Source organism: Peromyscus maniculatus, chromosome 4, assembly GCF_049852395.1.
Source record: "Peromyscus maniculatus bairdii isolate BWxNUB_F1_BW_parent chromosome 4, HU_Pman_BW_mat_3.1, whole genome shotgun sequence".
Taxonomy (NCBI): Eukaryota; Metazoa; Chordata; class Mammalia; order Rodentia; family Cricetidae; genus Peromyscus; species Peromyscus maniculatus.
This window is the reverse complement of record NC_134855.1, coordinates 68720128-68744685: the sequence shown is the minus strand read 5'-3', so window position 1 is coordinate 68744685 and position 24558 is coordinate 68720128. Positions and strand designations below refer to the sequence as shown.

At 42.1% G+C, this 24558-nt stretch overlaps 1 protein-coding gene across 15 annotated transcripts in view; it reads right to left on the bottom strand.

The window, feature by feature from the left end:
* Ambra1 (autophagy and beclin 1 regulator 1) overlaps positions 1-12665 on the bottom strand; it is a 213024-nt gene extending 200359 nt beyond the window's left edge. For 8 of the 15 annotated variants that reach the window (XM_016002828.3, XM_042275723.2, XM_042275721.2 and 5 more), the window contains exons 1-2: positions 12527-12664; positions 11040-11127 (exon numbers count right to left, since the gene is read on the bottom strand). The gene's annotated coding sequence lies outside the window, so the exon portion shown is untranslated. Of the gene's footprint in view, positions 1-11039; positions 11128-12526 lie in introns of all 15 variants that reach the window. The other 7 variants (XM_016002829.3, XM_076570035.1, XM_076570034.1 and 4 more) reach the window with 1 other exon arrangement.
* Positions 12666-24558: the final 11893 nt, after the last annotated feature.

The window sequence follows — 24558 nt, the reverse complement described above, 5'->3', positions numbered from 1 at the left end:
CATATAAAATAAAAATATGTTTTAAAAAAGAATCATTTTGTGGGGTTGGGGATTTAGCTCAGTGGTAGAGTGCTTGCCTAGCAAGCGCAAGGCCCTGGGTTCAGTCTTCAGCTGGGGGGGGGGGGGGGGAATCATTTTGTATTTTAAGACAAGGTCTCCTTTTGTTGCCTAGGTTGGCCTCCAACTTGTAGCAATCCTACCTCCATCTCCTGAGTCCTAGACTACAGGCATACCCAACCATGCCTGGCTTGGGAAGAAGTGTTTTGTTTTTGTTTTTAGACAGGGCTTGCTATATAGCCCTAGTATGGCTGGTATTTGCTATAGCACAGGCCAGCATTAAATTCATGGTAATCCTCCTGCCTTAGTCTCCCAAGTACTGGGATTATAAGCATGCATAATTACATTCAGCAAGAATCTTTAACAAAAAAACATGACTAATACATTGCCATAAGACTCCTAGGCATATAACTAAATAACTAAGAATAAATCATGCACATTCACGGCAGCACTATTTACACAAAAATAAATAAAGGTAAAAAAGTTCAACTGCTCATAAAGGGGTAAATGGATCAATCATGATACATATACAATGGAATATTATTACTCAGCCATTTGTGGGGCGTTTACCCACCACCCCCACAGCTTCCCAGAGTTTTCTTGAGTGCAATCAGCAGGAAATATTAGATAGAAGGATTTATAGCGGAGAATCTTGTGAAGATAAACAGATAGAAAATAAAGGATAGCCTCGAGAGGGCCTGGAACCTATTCCAACGGGCCCGGACTGTCTCTGGTCCAGGGTTTTTATAGAGACGCCAAGGGGTGGAGCAAAAGACCTCCTCCCCCAGCACAGTCAAGTGCAGGCCATCTCAGACACCTGCACTCAGGCCCGTAGTCCTGATCATCCTCTATTCGGACCTGCTGGGTAAAGCCACGAGGAACCCCAGAACAGGCTCCCACAGCCATTAAAAAGAATAAAGTACTGATATGATACTCCTGTAGCTAAATAAGCCTCCAAAACATTATGCTAAGTCAAAGAAGCCAAACATAGAGGTTACATATTACATACCATTTATATGAAATATCCAGAATAATCCAGAATGATAGTGCACACCCATAACCTCAGCACTTGGGAGGTAGAGGCAAGATAATCAGAAATTCCAAGTCATCCTCAGCTATGTATTGAGTCTGAAACCAGCCTAGGCTACGTGAAACTCTATCTCAAAAAGAATTAAAAGAAGGAGGAAGAGGAAGAGAAGAGGGCCAGTGGTGGTGCACACCTTTAATCCCAGCAGTCAGGAGGCAGAGGCAGATGAATCTCTATGAGTTCAAAGCCAGCCTGGTCTACAGAGCTAGTTCTAAGACAGTCAAGGCTACAAAGAGAAACCCTGTCTTGAAAATCCAAAAAAAGAAAAAAAAAAATCCTAGTGGTGTGTACCTAGTGTACCCCTAACCTCAGAATTTAGAGGCTGAGCAAAAGGATTAGAGCAAATCTGAGGGCAGACTTAGCTACATACCAAGACCTTGTCTCAAAGGAAAAAAAGTAAGGAACAAAGGAACGAAGGAAGGAGGAAAGAAGTCAGTAAGTAAAATAGAGTATTAGGAGAACTGGAAGCCCAGACCAATGGCAAAGCCTGCAGTCATAGCACTCAGGAGGCAGGGCAATCTCAGGAGATACAGTGAAACTCTCAAAAGAGAGACAAAGACAGAGAGTGAAGAGAAACAAAGAAGGAAAAGAAACAAAAGCAGTAGGGAAAAAATAAAGATAAGAACAAACTTAAAGATTCAAGACATATTGGGCAGGAAGATGAACAAAGAAAGGTCAAAGACAGCAAAGGTTTAAAGTACATAGAATAGAAAAACCGTTCCCCTCCGAGGCCAATGTTTAAAGCTCATGAGAATCATTTCTCCAACCACGACAGAAGACCCTCCTACCCCAGCCCCCTTCTCTTTTACAACCTTCTAGCAAGCTACCAAAAACAAAGAACAAACAAATGAGAGCAGCACTGCTTTTTGTGGGGAGACTGGCTACAATCACAATGTGAAGGCCATCTCCCCACTCCTTTAACCCCCTTCCATCTGCTCCTGACCCTGAGCCCCCTCCACTGTTCTTACTGTACTCTTCAATGAGCTGTGCTGCTAAAGCCAACAAAATACAGCTGACGCGTCTCTCTTGAAATGCACTGTTCTCTGCTTCTACAGTAACAGCTCTTAGGTTTCCTTAGATCCCTTAGGACTCAGTCCTGAGCTCCCTCACCCTACTCTATCCTTTTCTCTAGGTGAGCTCATCCATTTCCTGGGTTATAAATATCCTCTACATACCAATTCCATGCAAACTGACCTCCAGCACCCCTTTCTGCATCAGCCCAAAGACTGCTCACTCAAAGTCTCCATGTGTGCTTCTTCACCAGCATCTCATGTTCGGAGTGACCAAACCAAAGTCATCCAAAACTTCTCTTCCTCCTGTTTCCATGTGAAAAGTGGCACCTTCATCTACCCAGATGCTCACAGTAGAAACCTGGGCTCATACTTGACACCTCCCTCCTCCCACACATCCATTAGGTCTTGTTTGTCCTGATTTTAAAATGCGTACTGAATCTGTCTATTTACTGCCTACAGCCCAATCTAAACTATCATTAGCTTTTGCCTTGGCTACTAAATTACTTCCCAACTATGCTTCCCCCATTTCTTTCTTTCCAAACCACTCCTCACATGGAAGCCAGCATGTTTTAAAAGCATATATTAGGTCATAACATTCATTTCAAAAGCAGGTCATGGTAGTATATACTTGTGGTCTGAAGCCAAAGCCAAAAAAACCACTTGAATGAGTCTAGGAGTTTGGGCAAGCTAGACAACATGCTGCAAGACCCCACGTCAAAAAAAAAAAAAAAAAAAAAAAAAAAAAAAAAAAAAAAAAAAGCCGTGTGGTTGAGGTAGAGCCAGGTGGACCTCTGTGAGTTCGAGGCCAGCCTGGTCTCCAAATCAAGTTCCAAAAAAAAAAAAAGCTACACAGAGAAACCCTGTCTCAAAAACAAAACAAACAAACAAACAAACAAACAAAAAACCACAACCAATTCTGGGCCTGGTGATACATGCCTCCTGTCCCAGCACTTGGAAGGCAGAAACAGGCCTGGTCTATATAGTGAGTTCCAGGGCAGCCAGGGCTACACAGAAAGACCCTGTCTTGGGGAGGTGGGGGAAGTGGGGAGAAGAATCCTATAACCTAGAGGGGAAAGAGCAAGAAATGATGGCACCAAGCTGCTCAAATCCTCAATGCTAACTAGCTGGATAACTAGAGGAAACTGCTTCAAGTCTCTGTGCCACCAATCACCACATCTATAAAATGGTGAGAGTGAGAGTACCTACAGCTTGCCTCTAATCCCAGCACTCAGGAGGCTGAGGCAGGAGGATCATAAGACCAGCCTAGACTGCACAGCATGACCATATCTCAAACAAAAGTAGAATATCTACATCATAAAAGTATAAGGCAAAAGAATGAATCAATGACACAGAACCTTTCCTGTGCCATTGGGCAGTGTTCAATATACAGTGGTTCTAAGACCAATATTTATTAAATGAACTCCAGTCTGAAAAGGCAAGGGCTGAAACTGAGTTACAATCAAGAAATAATTCTAGGAGTGGGAGATGGAGCTTGGTGGTAGAATATTGTCTAACATGTGCAAGGCCCTGGGTTCAATGCCCAGTAATGGGGGGAGTGGAGTTCTGAAAAGAGTATTTCATACCGAAGAAAAAAGGAAACAAACAAAAGCCACAGTTTATTAATCCAGTATGATGGTATCCTCACCACTTACACAGGTGGACATTCAGTATGTTTACTAAGTCAATTAAAAAATACACTCTATCACCAGGCGGCAGTGGTGGCGCACACCTTTAATCCTAGAACTCGGGAGGCAGAGGCAGGCAGATCTCTGTGAGGCCAGCCTGGTCGACAGAGTGAGATCCAAGACAGGCACCAAAAACTACACAGAGAAAGCCTGTCTCAGGAAAAAAAAAAAAAAAAATGCACTCTATTTTAACCATTAGGGTTTTTTTTTAATGACAGAGTGAGATTATTAAACAGACTTAAGAAAACATGAAGCTAAAATTGACTGAAACAACTAACAATTTATAACAGCATAAAGAGATAAAAGTAATAGGAAACTAACTCTATTTAAATAGGATTCTTAGTCCTTATCATTATGTAACAAATACATTCATTATTCCAGTTTATCTGAGTTGGTTTGGTAGCTCTGATTCTCCCCTAATATTTTTCATTCATTTAATCACCTTCTTCTAAATTCTTCAGCTTGAATTAGTTCAAATGGCAAAATTCATATGCTTACTTAGATGTTTTCTACCTGTTTTACAAAGGAACGTTCTATTTCTAAAATAGCCCTGGCCTGTTTTGCTACAACATCTCACAAAAATTTGTTACCTATTATATTTGGAACCCTGTTTCTAATACTGTTGCTTTCTAGACTCCCCTCACCCAGTAAAGACTCGTCCTTTGATTAACTGAAGGGTGCTGGGGAAAGGAAGCAACAGACCCAAAGTTGTACCTCCCTGTTCCTTGTTAAAATTTCCCCAAAGCTCCAACACTTCAAACTAAGAATCATTATTATTTCCTCCTCCTTCTGCTGCTGCTCCTCCTCTTCTTCTTACAGGGTCTCACTATGTAGCCCTGGGGGTTGGGAAAGTCAATATATATACTACACTGGCCTAGAATTCACAGAGATGTGCCTGCCTCTGCCTTCCAAGTGCTCGGATTAAATTTTTGTGCCACCATGTCTGGCCTATTTATTTTTCTTTTGAAGAACACATATAATCTTCAATTGATTGTACTAATAATGATGATAACCACTGGCACAAAACAAGCTATTTGAAGTACTCTACACAATAATTTAATTTTCACAACTGTATTATTTTAACAAAGGAAAGAAACTGGAAAGTTAAGTAACTTGCCTTAAGATCTAGTAAGAGTAGTGATTCTGTCATTTATAATCGAGCTACCTAGTTACAGGGCAGTAACAGCATGATACTAAGAGAGTTTGGGCTGGACATGGTGGTACAAGCCAACACTCAAGAGGCTGAGGCTGGAGGATCACAAGTTCAAGGTTTTTCTGGGCTACACAAGAGACCATGACTCAGGGAAGGAGAAAAAAATAAAAGGCTTAGAAAAGATACTTGTTCTGTTAGAACAGAATCTCATGTAGCCTAAGCAGGCCTGGAACTTGTTTATGTATCTAAGAATGACCTTGAATTCCTGATCCTCTTGCCTTCACCATCTAAGTGCTGGTATCATAGTCATGTACCACTACACCTGGCATTGGCAAGAGATTTTCCCTGGTCAGATAGATCGAAATTCTCCAGTTGGTTCTCAAATCAGGCATGCATGTGCCCTACAGCCAGGGAGAACACACACTTTATCCAGCAGAGCAGAATAAACAAAAATCACAAAAAGTAAATTTTCCTCGGTGAGTTTTAAAAAGAGAAACACAATTTCAATAAACAACAGTAAATAAAATAATCTTTGCAAAATGTTTCTAATTTTTTGGCAGAAAGAACCCAAACAAGATACTGGGCATTATTTTAGAAAGATTCACAAAGGGCCTAAATTCTCCTCTCAATATCAGAAGTCTACTACATTTATTCCCTAACCTAAGGGTACATGCTTCAACTTATTCTCTGGTACAAATGCACATAAAGGCAAATATTCTGCACTCAAATTCACCAAATTCAACCTCTAAAGAATATGTAATTGGAAAAAACTAATAAATGAGAATTAAATTCAAGTTACAAGTAAAAAAGTTAAAGTCATAATCAAGAATACCAATGTCAAAACTAATGTCACCATACAGTATCAGACAAACAGTACATGCACCAATCTTAAGTGAAAATTTCTAGAGTAGCCAGACAGAGGCCTGTAATCCCAACACTTAAGAGGCTGAGAAAAGAGGATCATGAGCTGGAGTTCAACTTGGACAACACAGTAAGACCTATCTCAGAAAAAAAAGGGGGTGGGACAGATTTTCAATGTGATGGCAGGAAAAGAACTTATGGAATCATGATGTCATGACTGCAGCCTTTCAGGGAGATTATGCATGCCATGAAAGGAACACATTGCCTATCTCACTCCTTCATCTCTTTATGTCTGTTTTCCTCTGCACTGTTTCAGCCTAAATTCCAATCCTTACCAGATTCCTAGCCAACTATACTATGCACTGGAATCGTTCATCTAAAGTATCTAATGAGCTTTCAAAAAATAGTTCCAGAAAACAGGCAAATCTGAAAGGTAAGTGTTGAAACATAGTCACAACCAAAAAACAGCTTGATGGAGCTCAGCTGACAGTTCTTGCTTAGCAAGCACAAAGCCCTGATTTGATCTCCAGCACTACACAGACCAGGTGTGTTAGCTCATGCTTGTAATCCCAATACTTGGAAGGTAGAAATAACAGAATCAGGAATTCAAGGACATTAAGAACTATAATATACATGTCTCAAAATGCAAAAACAAAAGTTTATCTAGAGAAGCATCTTATCAATTATAAGAGCAGAAGAGACAGGACAAGTCAGAAGTAGTTAACATTTACCTACAAACACAAAAACCAAGACTCCCTGCAAGGAAGGGGAGGTCTGCACCATTCAAACCATTCACTAGCAGTTCCAAACACATATGCCTGCCTACATGCACAATGGGAAGGCAAGAACTCCAAGACTGAACCACCAATGCTCTACATGCACAGTGAAAAGCTCATCCTGGGCTAGCCTGTGGTCGCTCACCTCTATCCTCCATGACTGCCAAAAGTCTGCCTTGAAAGTAGAAAGAATACTAACCTTAATGGCATCTAAGATTGCTGCTCCATGATAGCACAGAAGTAACAAAGGAACAATTTTTTAATTATTTTTATTTTTTAATGAAAGACAAGTTTATGACTGTAGGGCTTATTATTACTATTATTATCACCATATGTATTTATTGGCATAAGGGGAAAGGAACCACAAATGACACATGACATGTGCATGCAACAGCAAACATGTGACAATCAAAGGACAACTTGCAAAAGCAGGTTCTCCCCTTCTACCCTGTGGGTCCTGGAATGGAACTCAGGTCATCAGGTTTGGTGGGAAGTACCTTTACCCTTACTATCTTACCAGGCCTTTTTATTATTATTAATTTTGTCTGTCTGTTTGTTTTTCGAGACAGGGTTTCTCTTTCTCTGACTATCCTCAGAGATCCGCCTGCCTCTGCCTCCCCAGTGCTGGGATTAAAGGTGTGTGCCACCACCGCCCAGCTTATTTTCTTTTAAAGCAATTTCACACACATATAATTTTACTAAACAGAAATATTACAATACAGTCAACTATTGCACTCTGTTATAGCCTAGAGCCTTGGTCCCAGCAAAGTGTTTCAAATCTTTACTAAAACTGGCTGGGTCCAGGGCTGGAGAGATGGCTCAGCAGTTAAGAGCACTTGTTGCTCATGGCAAAGGACCCAAGTCTAGTTCCCAGCATATACAGGTAACTCACATCCATCCTTAACTCTACTTCCAGAGGATCTCAACAGCTTTTTCTCAACTCCTATTTCACCAGGCACTGACATGGCACACACACATACGGACAGGCAAAACACTCATACACACAAAATCAATAAATTGTGTAAAAAAAGGAAAGTTAAGACTGAATCCCATAAAACCTTACTATAACCAGATCTACCAGAACATTTAGATAGCCATGGGGTTACCAACATACATGACCATGTCTGGCTTTTTGTTTGTTTTGGGTTTTTCTGTTTTTTGTTTTTGTTTTTGAGACAGGGTTTCTCTGTGTAGCCCTGACTGTCCTGGAATTCACTCTGTAGACCAGGCTAGCCTGGAACTCAGACATCCACCTGCCTCTGCCTCCCCAGTGCTGGGATTAAAGGCATGTACTTGCCTCTGCCACCATCTGGCTCTGTCTGGCTTTTTACACAAGAATGCTAAGGAAAGCCTGTTGGTGGTAGCACACACCTGTAATCCCAGTACTCTGGAGGCAGAGGCAGGCAGATCTCAAAGAGTTCAAGACAAGGCTGGTCTACAAAGTGAGTTCCAGGACAGCCAGAGCTGCTGTTACACAGAGAAACCCTGTCTCAAAAAAAAAAAAAAAAAAAAAAGAATGCTAAGGATTCAAACTCTCAGTTCCTTGCTTACCCTATGAACCATCTCCCAGCCACTAATCTTCTCTTGTTTGTTTTTTGTTTGTTTGTTTCTCAAGACAGGGTTTCTCTGTATAGCTTTTCGCCTCTTCCTGGAACTCACTCTGTAGCCCAGGCTGGCCTCCAACTCACAGAGATCCTCCTGGCTCTGCCTCCCAAGTGCTGAGATTAAAGGTGTGCGCCACCACCGCCTGGCCCAGCCACTAATCTTAATTTCTCAAAAGAAAAAAATATAGTTCTGGTCTGTGTTTGCAAAGGTTGTGTGTGTGTGTGTGTGTGTGTGTGTGTGTGTGTGTGTGTGTGTGTGTGTGTGAACTTAACACAAGCTACAGCTATCTGGGAAGAAGAACTTTGAGAAAATGCCTCCATCAGACCGGTCTGTAGGAAAGCCTGTAGGGCTTTTTCTTTATTAATGATTAAAGTGAGACGGCTCAACCCACTGTGGGCAGAACCATCTTGGGATGTATAAAAAAGCAAACTGGGCAAGTCATGAGAAAAGCCAGTAAGGAGCATTCTTTCAAGGCTTCAGCTTCAGTGTCTGCCTCCAGGTTCCTGCCTTGACTTACTTCAATGATGGACTATGATGAGGAAGTATAAGGTAAAATAATCCCTTTCCTCCCCAAACTGCGTTTGGTCATAGTGTTTTATCACAGCAGAAGAAACCTAAGACATGGTCTCTCTGGTCTGATTAGCAGAAGGAAGATGACAAGGGAACATCACTGAATGTCATCATAAAAAGACACACATTGTGCCACTGTGGCTTTAAGGCCTTCAGCCATCAGAAGTCAATCTGTTGCAAATGTAGCTACCTTTTGCCAGGCACAAGTATGATTAGAGTGCCAACCAAGCATAAGAGATGAAACACTCTCAGGACTAGGTGAATGAGGTACCTAGAAATTGTCTATTGCAGATTTAGACAAGGATTCCATGAAGGAATAATATGTAAACCCAAGAAGGAGGCAGCATCCAACTCCAAACATGTATGCCTTTCTACATGCACAATGGGAAAACTAGAATTCCTCCACTCATCCTAAACTAGCTCAATCACAAAAAAGAAAAGGAAAAAATTTCAAAAGCTCTAATTAACCTGTGAGTGAGAGGCTAAAAAAAGAAAAATATAAGTTACAATCCCAAAAATGCACAAAACAACAACAAAAAACTGTAAGTTACCCAAAGCTAGGGCACACTTCTGGACAAGCAGAGATCATGACAAGAAACTGAAAGCACTAAGCTTATGAGGAACTGGAGAAAGAAATAAGGATGATGGCGACTAAAGGCACTTCAGTTTGTTTTAATTTTGTGTTGGTTTTGTTTTGTTTTTGGTATGCTAAACCACGGGACAAAAATATATCTTATTCCAAAATAACTCTATCAAGGCTGAGACCTAGCGTTTTAAAAAAAACAAAAAAAACAAAAACACTTGATATATTGATATGTTAACACTTTTTTTTTCTAATTTCTTAAAAGTGAGATAGATGAGATAAATTATTGAGTTAAGCTGTCCCATTCATGATGATATTGAATGAAGTCCATAAAAGTTTGGATTCAGCATTAATATACCAAAAGAATGAAAATCTTATTTCCCTCATATACACTGAAAATACATTACAAACTACACAGTATAAAAACATAAGCTTTTGCTCTTTTAGTAAAAAATGAGCAGTTGATTTCAGTAACTGTGGTCCAGACTACAGTCCAGGAAACATTCCAAGGCTTTCATTTTTGTGTTTTGTTTCGTTGCTGTTTTTGTTTGTTTCTGGAGACAGCCTTAGGATATAACTCAGGCTGACCTAGAACTCAGTATGTAGACCAGACCACACTAGAACTCACAATCCTCCTGCCTCAGTCTCTGAAGTGTTGGAATTTACAGTATGTACAGCCACACCTGTTCGAAGCCTCCATCTCTTAATTATCCCCAAGAACCATCTTAGCAAAATATAGAATAATTCAGTCATAATGTGAACATTTCTGAAATGTCAGGAGACAGCCCAATTTGACGTAGGTTGATCCCAAGATCCCAAGATTTAACTTCAAGTAGTGGCTCACACTGGTAATCTACTTGAGAGGATCAAGGAACTCGAGGTCAACCTCAGCTATACAGTAAATTGGAGGCTGGCAAAAACAAGAGACCCTATCTCAAAAAAAAAAAAACAAAGTAGCAATAAACAAAGAAAGCACACAATAATTAATCAAGTAAAACTTGTAGAAAAAAGCAGAGGAGCTTAGGAGTCTCAATTCCTGAGACCTCACCCACCATCAAGTTCTTTATCTGCCAATTATTTCTTAGAGAAACAGAAATGTTTCCAACCTTTTTCTTCATCACACACACACACACACACACACACACACACACACACACACACACACACAGAGCAATCTCCATTTCTTATCTTGCATTCATTTGGAGTCACTAAGACACCACTTACAACTATAAATTCCATGCAGGACCTATCAAGTCCAGTGGACAATGTTACTTCTGCCTCTACATTCTTTGCTTTGGAATACATTTTTCTATCATAAAAGTTTGTTTCAAAGAATATATAATCTTAACCTAATTACCCAATCTAGAGTCTACACAGAAGATAGTCTAGTGGTTCTTCACTAATCCCTTATAAAAAGTATAAGATCCTGGTAACTAAGAAGTTGTTCATGATCAAAGGGACCAGCGAAATGGCTCAGAAGATAAAAGGGGATTGCTGTCAAGCCAGACAACCTGAATTCACTTGGGAATCATGTGGTGGAAGGACAGAACTGACTCCTGGAAATTGTCCTTTGACATCTACATGCATGGCATGGCATGTGCATGTGCAGACGGAGACAGACACACAATAAAAGTAAATAAATAAATAACCTTCATTTAAATCTTGCTGATCTCAGGGCTAGGGGTGTAGCTCCATGGCAGAGCACATGCATGAGGCCTTGGGTTCAAATTCCCAGCACTACAAAAGAAGGAAAAGAATAATAAATCTCACTGACCTTACACACACATTTAAAAAACTTAACAATAAAAGTCTATTATCATCCCTCTAAAATTTATAAAAAGCATCCTAAAGTTGTGTAGAAACAGACTTTCACAATCGTACTCCCATGAAGTCGTTCTCCTTCCAATTCTACACACTGTGGAAACTTAGCTAACCTAGACTGATCTCCAAGCCTTTCTTTTTTTTTCAACAAAGAATGACAGATTAGGATCATGACACTTGATCCAATGAAAATGAAATTAACAAACACACTTAGACCTTAATGTTTCCAAGTTGAGAAAGAAAAGAGAAACAATGAAATTCACAAAAGTTTCATCTTCAATTTAATTATGTTTGAATACTTTCTACACACAGACTTGAACTCTTGAATATAAAGTGACTAAACCCTAACCAAATATGAAAAGCAAAAACAAAAACTGTTTCAAAAGAGACTCTTTAGATTCCCTTTGGTTATCTCCTAGAAAAGACCTTGACAAGATAGGAACCTGAATTCAAAGTCTTAACCATCTTCCATCAGGCACTAAGACTTAACACCTTAGGAGAAAGAGTTCTAAAGAGGGCCGAAGATGGATCGGTATCAATCAGAAGGAAAATGGGAGCGAACAAAATTATCTTTGCTACTTCTGCTAAAATGATAACAAACTTTGAAAAAACAAATCCAGAAAAAAAAAAATAACTTGTTTCCTTAACTCCTGAAGCCTCCAGTGACAAAATATATGTTTCTAAGAATGAGGAGTTCCAAGCGATCAAATGAGAAATCACTGTGTGTAAAAAGTGACTAGTTAAAATGGGAGAAAGAAAAGAAAAGAAAACCGTTAAAGACAAAAAGGAACTTAGAATGCATTTAATGCTCTGTCGGGATTATAAAGAAAAGTCACGTCCCACACCTCTGCCTCAGTTTCCCTACCCCAAAAAGGGCTGGAACGTGACATTTCATTCCAACAAGCCAGAGGGCCTCGATTCACAAGCCTCCAGCGACTCAAAAGGGCCCTGGGAGGCTGGACTCAGTGGGGGTGCCCAGAGCCACCGAGGCAAGACCTCCGGGCCCTGAGTGGGGGGAAAGGAGAGGGGAGAGGGTCCACGAGAGCCAGGCTCCCACGATCTAGGGGTGACGACAGCCGTCCAGGACCCCACATCCCCTCTCTCCACAACCCGGCCGGCAGCCTCAGCATCTCTCCCTCCTTCCGGCTTCTTACTGAGTTCCGGGCCGCCCTCCGGCCGCGCCCCCGGGCGCAACCCCCTTCACGCCGAGCGGCCCAGCGGCCCGCGCGCTCGCCCACCGGCCGGCGCCAAGGTCTCCTCCTGCCCGAAGCGGAAGGATGCCGGGCCGGGCCTCCCAGGCTCCTCCCGGGCCTACCTGAGAGACGGCTGAGGGCTCGGCCCGAAGGCCGGCGGGCGCAACGAGCCACGGACGGGAGACGGGCAGAGGCCGAAGGAAGCGAGGGACCCGCACGACCGACCGGCGGGAGAAAGCGGCCAAGAGCCCGGGGCCTCCGCAATAACTCAGTTCAGGAACGGGCACCGCCGCCGCCGCTCTGGAGACATCAACCAAGAAGACGCCGCAAAAGATCACAGAACACACGAACGCCCAGACATCAAAGGAAGAGCGCCCCAGCAATCGTTCAAGGAACTGCAGCCGAGTGCCGAAACATTGCTCAGCTCCTGCTGCAAGTCCGGCTGCTGTCCTAGGCATAAATAAACAACTCCAGATCATCAGTTATAGCGTAGAGTAAACTATGTTCCTGCCATTTTCTGTTGGTGGCTGAGTGTTTAAGTAATTTAGAGAACTAAAGTTTGGAGACTGGTGCACGCCTGTAGTCCCAGCATTTTAGGAAGAGGAGGCATGAGAATTCGGGGTACAAAGTCATCCTCAGAGTGAGCGCCAGGGCAACCAAAACTATTTAAGACCTTGTCTTAAGGTCTTAAGTGAAAAAAGAGTTAGTCTTTTGTGAGCTTATTGATTGAAGATCAAATCATAGCAGAATAAAACTCATCTTAATAGTTCAACGACTGCTTTACACTTACAGACTTCTCACACTAGTTATGCCAGCTGAACAAATAATTTCACCTCTTTTGACTCTTGGTTTCTGCTCAGAGCTGTAAGATGCATGAAATAAGAGAGAGGCAAATGAAGAAAACAGTGAACAATCTCTATGAATGCTCCAGTGTTACAAAAAAATCCAAGAAAAGATGGGAAACCTTAAGGTGGGAGGGGAAAGTTCCCGTATTGTTATTGTTATTAAATTCTCTCTCTCAGGCTGGCCTCAAACTCACAGAGATCCTCCTGCCTCTGCCCCTTGCAAGTGCTGGGATTAAAGGCCTGCACCACCGCCACCGCTGCCACCACCACCAGGCTTATTCTATTCTTTCTTAAAGTGCACATACGTCTCTTTTATTTTCTTACAAAGATCTAAAACCACAGACCACAAATGTGCTTTTAGCTAACTAGTTAGTTAGTTAACTAACTGGTTTTTAGAGACAGGATTTCATGTAGCCCACTCTGGTCTTGAATTCTGTGTAGCCTAATATGACTGAATTTTTGATACTCTTGCCTCCATGTTCTAAGTACTGCAAGTTACAGGGATGCATCACCTAGCCGGGAGGTGGTGTGCCTGAGGATTGAGAGAGGGCTCTCCACTCGGAAGCCTGGCTGGCTTGGAACTTACTATGAAACCCAAGCTGGCCTCAAGCTCAAGCCAACTCTTTTGTCTCAGCTTCCTGAGTGCTGTGATTATAAGCAACCATGCCTGGCTTGCTTGTTGTTGTTATTTTTCAGACAGAATCTCACTATGTAGCCCATATTACTTTCAACTCATTATCTTCCTCCCTCTGCCTCCCACTTCTTGAAATTACAGGCATGTGCCACCATATCTGATTAGTAGCTGTTTCTAACTATTGTACTGAACAAACTCTACACTGTAGAAACTATGTTTCTAAATATTTTTCTTTTTCTTTTTTTTTTTGTTGTTGTTGTTTTGGTTTGGTTTTTGTTTTTGTTTTTGTTTTTTTGAGACAGGGTTTCTCTGTGTAGCTTTGCGCCTTTCCTGGAACTCTGTAGCCCAGGCTCGCCTCGAACTCACAGAGATCTGCCTGCCTCTGCCTCCCAAGTGCTGGGTTTAAAGGTGTGTGCCACCACCGCCTGGCTTAAATATTTTTCATGTGATAGGTATTTGCTACTCTTGATAAAAGACCGTTACAACATTATTATTTATGGTTAGGTCTTATTGGACATAAGCAAACAAAAAGAATAAAAGGCCAGGCATGAAGATGCACACCTTTAATCCCAACTTTCAGGAGACAGAGGCAGGGAAATTGTTGTGAGTTTGAGGCCAGCCTTGGGAAAAAAAAAAAAAAAAAAAAAAAAAAAGGTCAGGCATGCTAGATCACACCTTTAATCCCAGCACTCAGGAGGCAGAGGTAGGTGAATCTCTAGGAGTTCAAGAAGCCATCCTGGTCAACGGAATGAGTTCCAGGACAGCCAGAGCTACAGAGTGAGACTCTGCCATATAAGAAATCCAGAGATGTACAGTTTATAGTAAATCAGGCTACATTCAACTTCAAGGACTAGGTAGGTTTCTTCTTGGTGCCTTTCAGTGTTCAATAAATGGCTTTTACCTATTTCCAAAATAGCTGCTGAAGACCACCAGACTTTGTATACATATCCCCTTCCCCAGCCCAGTATCCTTATTCCAGCCACCAAAGCTGAAAAAGCAAAGGTAAGTCTCCTTGTCATGGGACACATCATAGGATTTTCCCCATTATATTCTACTGACCAGAGTTTAGTTACTATCCACATATGTAGAGCTCTGTCCTCTGGGCATGACATGCTGTGCCATCTTCAAATCAAAGCAGCTCGATTATCTACATAAGACTCTCACAAGTTTGGGTCCACTGGTGGATAATATACCCTGGTGGAAAAGGGGACTCAGGAGTCGGTGTACAATGCCCTTCCTCTACTCAAGGACATATAAGTAGTTCATTGCTGGAGGAGGGCAGAGACTCTTGAGTGGTGGGACTGCCATAAATTTCCCATGTTCTTGTAAGTAATCCCTCACTCAGTCTCTTGTAAGCAACCCTTAGTTATTCATTGGCCCAAGCTAGACTTGAGTGGACTCATTTGTTAAGTCTGCCATTGATGCCTTCTTTAGGATGAATGTGTGTTTTGTTCACATCTCCCCAGGAAAAGTCAGGCAGCGCTTGGTACCTGAACAGTTGAGAAAGAGAACCACAGATGAGTTTGGGAGGAGTAAATTGTATAGTCCCAGCTGTGGGTGATAAGACCTGCAGCTGAAGCTAAGCCATCTGAGGGTGGGGCTGGCCTGGGAACAGTTCTGATATGACCATACTTTTAATGGGGTATGGGATGAAATGTCTTCTCCCTATAGTGCCGTTGCTTTGTCCCTGCTGTGGGTGATAAGACATGTGACTGAGCTCCCTGTGAAGGTGGAGTCTTTGTGGAAGAATCCCTCAGTAACTGTCTTTGTAACAGTGGTTCTCAACCTTCCTAATGCTGTAACCCTTCAATACAGATCCTCATGTTGTGATGACCTCCCACTGTGGTGGTATTGTGTTCCCCAAAATATTGTGCACCCTAATAAACTTATCTGGGGTCAGAGAAGCAGAACAGGCCACATCTACCTCACCTTGCCAGTTCCTCAGCTGATCCTCTTTCCTCAAATTGGATGCCTCTGAGTCGAGAATGAATCTCAGCTGAACTGCTGCTCAAAAGCCTAAAAGCTTAACCAGCCAAAATGCTTCTAGTTTCTGGTCTTCACACCTTATATACCTTTCTCCTTTCTGCCATCACTCCCTGGGATTAAAGGCATGAGTCACCATGCCTGGCTGTTTTCAGTGTGGCTTTAAACTCAGAGATCCAGAGGGATTTCTGCCTCTGGAATGCTAGGATTAAAGGTGTGTGTGCCACCATTTTCTGGCCTCTGTATCTAGTGGCTGTTCTGTTCTCTGACCCCAGATAAGTTTATCAGAGTGCACAATATTTCAGGGAACACAATACCACCACACCCCACCATAAAATTATTCTTGTTGCTACTTCATAACTAATGTTGATACTCGTATGAATCATAATTAAATGTCTGTTTTCCAGTGGTCTTATTTGATGCCTGTAAAGGGTCATTCAACCCCAAAAAGGGTTGTGACCCACAAGTTGAAAACATCTGACCTATGTGGTATGAAGTGCATGTCTCCTTGATAAGTGGGGCCTAGTACAGGAATACCACCCTCCAATGGCTGACATAATAGAGAATATATATGTATATATGTATATGTATATAATATAGTGTTCTGTTTGCATGTACACCTGCATGCTGAGGGCACCAGACCTCATTATAGACGGTTGTGAGCCACCATGTGGTTGCTGGGAATTGAGCTCAGGTCCTCTGGAAGAGCAGCCAGTGCTCTTAACCTCTGAACGATCTCTCCAGCCCAAACAGAGAATATATTACAGTCTCTGAAACTAGAACGCATGGGATGGGATTGTAGGCAGATTGTGGCATCAGGTTATGTGGACTTTGCCATAAGACATGCAGCTATCTTCTCAGAAATGAGATACCCACATAAGGGAGGAATTTCACTAGGTTCTGAATTATCAGGAAAATGAAGAATCAGATATGGCAGTGCATGCCTTTGATCCCAGCACCAGGGATTCAGAGGCAGGCAGATCTCTGTGAGTTTGAGACCAACTTAGTCCATATATTGAGTTCCAGACCAGCCAGGACTACATAGTGAATACCAGTCTTTTTTTAAAAAATGTTTTTGGAAGAGGGGGCAGGGACAGCGGTGAGATGGAGTTATCAGTTTTCTGTTTCTTAAAAAAGGGCAAGAGTACAAAATAGATTGTGATAAAGGATCTCGTCTAGGACCTGACTTAGAAAGCTTAGGAAGCAATAGGAAGAACTGGACAGTGGGGGGCAGGGTCAGAAGTAATAGAAAATCCCTGTGAGGTCCAACATTTGATACAGAGGAAAAGAAAATTATGATTCAGCATGCAGACGACGGCTCAATGTAATCAGGAACTATTCTGCATCTAAACTGCCTGCATCGGGGAAGACTTTTTTAATGATTTATTTTAGTGTATATGTACGTGTACACCACATGCTTGTAGGTGCCCAAGGAGGTCAGAAAAAGAGCTTGAAATCCCCTGGAGCTGTAGTTATGGATGACTCTGAGCCTCCTGATGTAGATGCTGGGAACTGAGTTTTGGTCCTCTGTTTTGAAGATTGATTGTTCTTTCTCAGTTATGTGTGAGTGCCGAGTATGGATATGTGCACATGAGTACAGGCACACAAAGAAGGCAGAGGTGCTGGATCCCCTGGAGCTGGAGTTACATGGAGTTGTACAGAACATCTGACTGAGCCAGAGGCACAAGCCAGGAAGGGGCATTCCTCCGTGGCCTCTGCTCCGAGTTCCTGCCTTGCCTTCCCTGGATGATAGAGTGTAACATGTAAGATAAAATAAATCCTTTCCCAGGTCATTTTTGGTCATGCTGTTTATTACAACAATAGAAAAGCACACTACACCAAGAAGAGAGAGGGAGGATGGAGAAAGAGAGGCTAATTCGGCAGGGAATAGGGCTTCAGTGGCTTTGCTGAGCCCTGTGGCTAGGACATGATCTTTATAGAGTAGGAAATACTTCAGTGGCTGAATGATTTATACTGGAATGTAAATTGTATTCATGAAGTGCTGAAGTAATCCAGAGATGCTGAAAAAAAAAAAAAAAGAAAGAAAATCCTGATGGAAGGGTGTCCTGCTTAGTTTTTTGTCAAATTGACACAAGCTCGAATTATCTGGAAAGAGGATCTTTAATTGAGGAAAATGCCTCTATAAAACTGGCCTGTAGACAAGAGCCATTCCATAATGATTGATTGGGAGGGTCTAGCCCATTACAGGCAGTGCTACCCCTGAGCAGGTGGTCGGGGTGGTACAAGAGAGCAGGCTATTGAGCCAGGCAATGGCAGAGCACGCCTTTAACCCCAGCACCCAGGAGGCAGAGCCAGGCCATCTGTGAGTTCGAGGCCAGCCTGGTCTATAGAGCAAGTTTCAGGACAGCCAAGACTTGACACAGAGAAACCCTGTCTCAAAAAAAACAAAAAAACAAAACAAAACAAAAAAACACCCCCAAAAAAGAAAGAAAGAAGCAGGCTGTCTTGGTTAAGGCTTTTATTGCTGTGAAGAGACACCATGACCACAGTAATTCTTATAAAGGAAACATTTAATGGGATGGCTTACAGTTTCAGTGGTTTAGTCCATTACCATCATGGTGGGACATGGGGGTGTGCAGGCAGACAAGGTGCTGGAGCGGAGAATGCTGCTACATCTTGATCAGTAGGCAACAGGAAGTGGTCTAAGTCACTGGGCATGGCTTGAGCATATATGAGACCTCAAAGCCTGCCTCTGTAAAAGGAGCCAGAGTTTTTTCTGTCCTGACTGCCCAGTCCCAAATAAACACACAAAAGTTTATATTAATCATAAAAGGCTTGGCCAATAGATCAGGCTTATTATTAACTAGCTCTTACTTTTAAATTAACCCATTTGTATTTGTCTATGTATTGCCATGTGGCCCCATGGCTTTACCGGTCCTCTGGCATCTTGCTTATTGGACAGTTTGCTCATCCTCTTCTTTGTCCCAGTCCTCGGTTTGTTTTTTTGTTTTTTGTTTTTTTGTTTTTTTTTTTCCCCCCAAGATAGCATTTCTCTGTGTAGTTTTGGTGCCTGTCCTGTATCTTGCTCTGTAGACCAGGCTGACCTCGAACTCACAGAGATCTGCCTGGCTCTGCCTCCCAAGTGCTGGGATTAAAGGCATGCACCACCTCAGCCCGGCTCCAGTCCTCAGTTTGATTGTCCTGCTTAACTTTATCCTGCCTTGCTATAGGCCAAACAGCTTTATTATTAACCAATGAGAGTAATACATATTCACAGTGTACAGAACAATCATCCCACAGCATGCATCCTCAGTGACACTTCTTCCAACAAGGCCATACCTACTCCAACAAAGCCACACCTCATAATAGTGCCACTCCCTGTGAGCTTAAGGGGGCCAGTTACATTTGAACTACCACACAAGCTGAGCAGCCAAGCCTTCCTTCATGGCCTTTATTTCAGTTCTTGCCATCAGGTTCCTGCCCTGAGTTACTTAGATGATGGATGGTGTTTCGAAGTGTAGGCTGAAATAAACCTTTTCCTCCCCAAGTTACTTTTGATGATGGTGTTTTATCAAAGCAAGAGAAATGTAACTAGGATAAGAAGCTACCCAAAAACAAATGTGGCAAGAATTGTGTAGAGCCAGAGTACAAATTCAGTGGTTGTGAGTCTCTGGAAGGCTTCAAAGCCAAAACAACAGCTTACTAAGTGGGTGAGAACATAAGCTTGCCCTGGAAAAGGGATATTATTTCCTCAAAGTATCCTATGTACATCCCCCCAAGCCCCGCAAGGTACATTGCTCTCTCTAACCCTTTCAACAGCCAGTGGAAAGACAGCAAACAGCCCCGAGCCTGTCACTGGAGATATATTAGCAATTAATTATTTTAACGATTGTTAGGTGAGGGGGAAAGACTTGTTCAATGCCATAGCTGCCCACGTTCTTGTAAATAACCTCACACTTGTTGGTTTGCCAAACTAGGCTAGGCTAGGATCATGTATTGGGTCTGTTGTCCTCTCAGGTTTTGGAGAAGCTTCCTGAGAAGGGAGGCTCTTGGGGTGTGGAGTCTAGATCTAGAATCTTTATTCAAATATGACCCAAACAACTACAGTATTTTAAAATCTTGACACAGTGAAAGATAGCTAAAGATACTACTCTCAAGAGTGGAAGAATTTGAAGAGTTTAGAAAAAAAGAAAAGAATTTTGAGAGTCCAAGAAGTTTTCAGTTTTTTAAAATTTGGAAATTTTAGCCGGGTGGTGGTGGCACACGCCTTTAATGGGGAGGCAGAGGCAGGTGGATCTCTGGATTCAAGGCCAGCCTGGTCTACACAGCGAGATCCAGAATAGGCACCAAAGCTACACAGAGAAACCCTGACTCAAAAAACAAAATCTGGAAATTTTGGAGATAGGGTCTTGTGAATTCCAGACTGGCTATGTACTCAAGGCTGACCTTGAACCCCTGAACCTCCTCTACCTCCCAAGTACTATATGACCAGTTTCATAGAGTGCTAGGACCTGAGCCCAGAGCTTTGTACATCTTAGGAAAGCACTCTACCAACAGAGTTATACAGAGCCCTCTGCAGACACTTTGAGAAAAAACAGCTGTAGTTTTACACATACATGTAAAATTATCATCTGCAAAGGGAGATACTTGAAAAACTGAGGCTAGACTACTTGATGAGACTATGGGAAACATGATTTGTGAACTAAAATGTTGCTTAGTGGTATAGTGGTTGCTTGGTATGCATAAGCTTTCTTCTATGCCCAGAGCAAAAAAAAAAAAAAAAAAGGAGGAGAAGAAAATAAAAAGAATAGCTTCATCCACCAGCAATTCTATCAACTTCCTTTGGAGAAGTCTTTCTGAGAGTGGAATTAACCTTCAACTTGACAATAAATGACTGCTTGTTCTTACAGAGTTGGTCTGGTCAGAATGAACAACAGAGATCGGAGTTAAAGTCCTCAAACCTCTAGGATTCTTCTCACACTGGAGAAGAACTCTTAACTAGAAAGCTGGTGAGCAGAAGTCGAGATCGACCTGGGGTATGCTGCTGTCCTTCTCCAGGCTGGCATGAACACTCAACAGCTCATTACTGGGCTGGTCGTTGACTGCTGTATTCTAGTAGGTTCTCCTTCTGAAGATATTCCCCTGCAGGTGGTAGGGTGATGATCGCCCCTGAGTTTCTTCCTGTTATAATGATCAGCTGGACACAGGACTTTCAGTGCTAAAATCGTGACAGCCCTGAGCAAACCAGGATAGTTCGTTGCCCTAAAAATAGACCTTATCACTGTCAATCACACGGAAAGAATTTAGAAAGACTAAACAAGGAAAATCGGACTGGAGAATGTTAATTTTGAGTCTGTCATCTCTTACACATGTAATTCTGTAAAATCTTGGTAGAATCTAGAAAATAATACCGGCCCTAAGGATGTGGACACACACAGGATTAATATCTTTCAGTTTCTTTTCTTTTTCCCAGCACTTAGAAAGCTGAGGCAGGTGGTGGCAAGCAAGTTTGAGGACGATATAGGCTACATACCTTTTGAGGGAGACAAAACAAGCTTTTGTTAAGTTTTGCAGAGTATGAAGTTGTAGCCCCAAGTGGAGTGCTTGCTTAATATTGCTAGGTTCTGGGTTTGATTTCCCAGCAGTAAATAAATAAATGAAACAAAGGCAGGCGTGGTGGTGCATGTCTTTAATCCCAGCCCTCCGAAGGCAGAGGCAGGGGGATCTCTGAATTTGAGGTCAGCCTGATCTAGAGCTGATCCAGGACAACCAGAGCTACACAGAGAAACCCTGTCTCAAAAAACCCAAACCAAAACAAATAGGTGGCTGGGTATGTATGGCTTTTAATCCCAGCACTCCAGAGGCAGAGAGGCAGGTGGATTTCTGAGTTCAAGTCCAGTTTGGTCTACAGAGTGAGTTCTAGGTCAGATGAGGTTAGATAGTCAGACTCAAAAACAAAAAGAAAAAGCAAAACCAGAGCCGGTGCTGTGGCACATGCCTGTTATTCCTGTACTTGGGAGGCTACAGCAGGAAGATCACTGAATTTGAGTCCACCCTGAGCTAAACAGTCAGTACCAGATTAGCCACGGCTGCACAATGAGATCTTATCTCAAACTAAATAGAAAAAAATGTAGGAAGAACAAAATATAACAAAGTCTTCACTGTATAATGCTCAAAACTAGTTTCCCATCAACTATCCACCCTCCCACCTCCAGGACCTCCTTGTACTCGGAGAATTCAGTCTCCTGGAAGATAAGGATGAGAAATAGCATTTGGGATGCAAATAAACAGCAGATAATAATCCATAATTGTTTTTAATCTTAAAGATGAGTCACCCTCAATTTATTTCCACATTTCCTCTGTCATCAGCTGTTCACTTTGAAATCACCAGATTAACACCGCCAAAGGCAGGTAGAAAATGATCCAAGAGGCCAATTCAGAGGTGTCACATGATGAGAGGCTGAGAAGCTGGGAACAAGACAATCCTCAGGAAAATCTCTTTTTAGTCCCAGCAAAGACACTGATGTGTGAACCTAATTCACACTTCTATTATCCCTATCAGGTTATTTTTACAACAGTGAAATTTTAGAACAAGACTTGTTAGGGGATTATTTATTTCCTGGGAAGTTCTGTCTATCACTCTGCATATAATATTTTAAAGTCTAACTCCAGAGTTTATTTCAAGCCATGTTTTGTATTTCTGCTTTTTAAAGATGGGGCTCCCACAGTGGCCCAGGCTAGCCTGGGACACACTATGTACAGGTCGGCTTTGAAATCACAATATAATCATCTCAGCCTCCTGAGTGCTGGGATTACAAGCATGAGCCACCATGACCTTTTTTCTCCCCAGAATTGTCCTCTGTACAAAGAATTCCAAAATAGACTACAAAAATATTCTCATACCATAGACATAAGAAAAATAACCAAGGCAAGTCTGGTGGCATAGGTCTGTAATCCTAGCTACTCAGGAGTCTGAGGCAGGAGGATTACAAGTTCAAGGCCTGTCTAGGCTAGTGACTTCAAGGTTAGCTTAAGCAACAAAGTAATAAAATGAAGAAAAGTGAGCTAAGGATATAGTTTAGAGGTAGACTACTTGCCTACCATGCAGAAAACACTTTGAAATTCAATGTCATCGCCATATTAAAAAGGGGGGAAAATTGTGTGATCATGCTATGGAACATTGGAATCAAACTGAAGATCCTGACATTAATCCACACACATATGAACACCTGACTTTTGACAAAGGAGCCAAAACTATACAATGGAAAAAAGAAAGTATCTTCAACAAATGGTGCTGGCATAACTGGATGTCAACATGTAGAAGATTACAAATAGATCCATATCTGTCACCATGCACAAAACTCAAGTCCAAGAGGATCAAAGACCTCAACATAAATCCAGTCACACTGAACTTGATAGAAGAGAAAGTAGGAAGTACTCTTGAACACATTGGTACAGGAGATCACTTCCTAAATATAACACCAGTAGCACAGACACTGAGAGCAACAATTAATAAATGGGACCTCCTGAAACTGAGAGGCATTTGTAGGGCAAAGGACACAGTCAATAAGACAAAAAGACAGCCTACAGATTGGGAAAAGATCTTCACGAACCCCACATCTGACAGAGGACTGATCTCCAAAGTAAAGAACTAAAGAAACTAGACACCAAAATACTGAACAATCCAATTAAAAAATGGGCTATAGAGCTAAACAGAATTCTCAAAAGAAGAATCTCAAATGGCTGAAAGATGTTTAAGGAAATGCTCAACATCCTTAGTCATCAGAGAAATGCAAATCTGGGTTTGATTTCCCAGCAATTAAATAAATAAATGAAACAAAGGCAGGCGTGGTGGTGCATGCCTTTAATCCCAGTACTCGGGAGGCAGAGGCAGGTAGATCTCTATGAGTTCGTGGCCAACCTAGTCTACAGAGCATGATCCAGGTGAGCTAGGACTGTTATACAGAAAACCCTGTCTCATGAAAAAAAAAAAAAAAAAGGGTGGGGTGGGGGGGAGAAATGTCAGGCCAGCAAGATATATCAGCAGGTAAAGATGCTTGCTGCCAAGCCTGATATGAGTTTAATCTCTAGGACTCGCACGGTAGAAGGAAAGAAGTGACCCCCACAAGTTGTCCTCTGACCTTCACACATGCACCATGTAACACACACACACACACACACACACACACACAAAATAAGTGCTATTTTGTTGTTGTTGTTGTTTTCAAGGGTTTCTTTGTGTAGCTTTGGGGCCTGTCCTGGAACTCGCTCTGTAGACCAGGCTGGCCTCAAACTCACAGAGATCCACCTGCCTCTGCCTCCCAAGTGCTGGGATTAAAGACATGTGCCACCACTGCCCAGCAAGTGGTGCTATTTCTCGTTAAGTGCTATAAAAAAGAAATGTAGTCTAGTTAGATATGAGTTTTGTAAATGTGTGGGAATCTCTTGTTCATTGCACTGCAAGGGTCTTTAGCTCCTCTGTAAGTATAAACGTGGTATTTTTTTTTAAAGATTTATTTATTTATTATGTATACAATGTTCTGCCTGTATGTATGCCTGCAGGCCAGAAGAGGGCACCAGATCTCATTACAGATGGTTGTGAGCCATCATGTGGTTGCTGGGAATTGAACTCAGGACCTCTGGAAGAGCAGCCAGTGCTCTTAGCCTCTGAGCCATCTCTCCAGCTCTAAACGTGGTATTTTATCTGTATTTGAATTACCTTCTTTAAGCT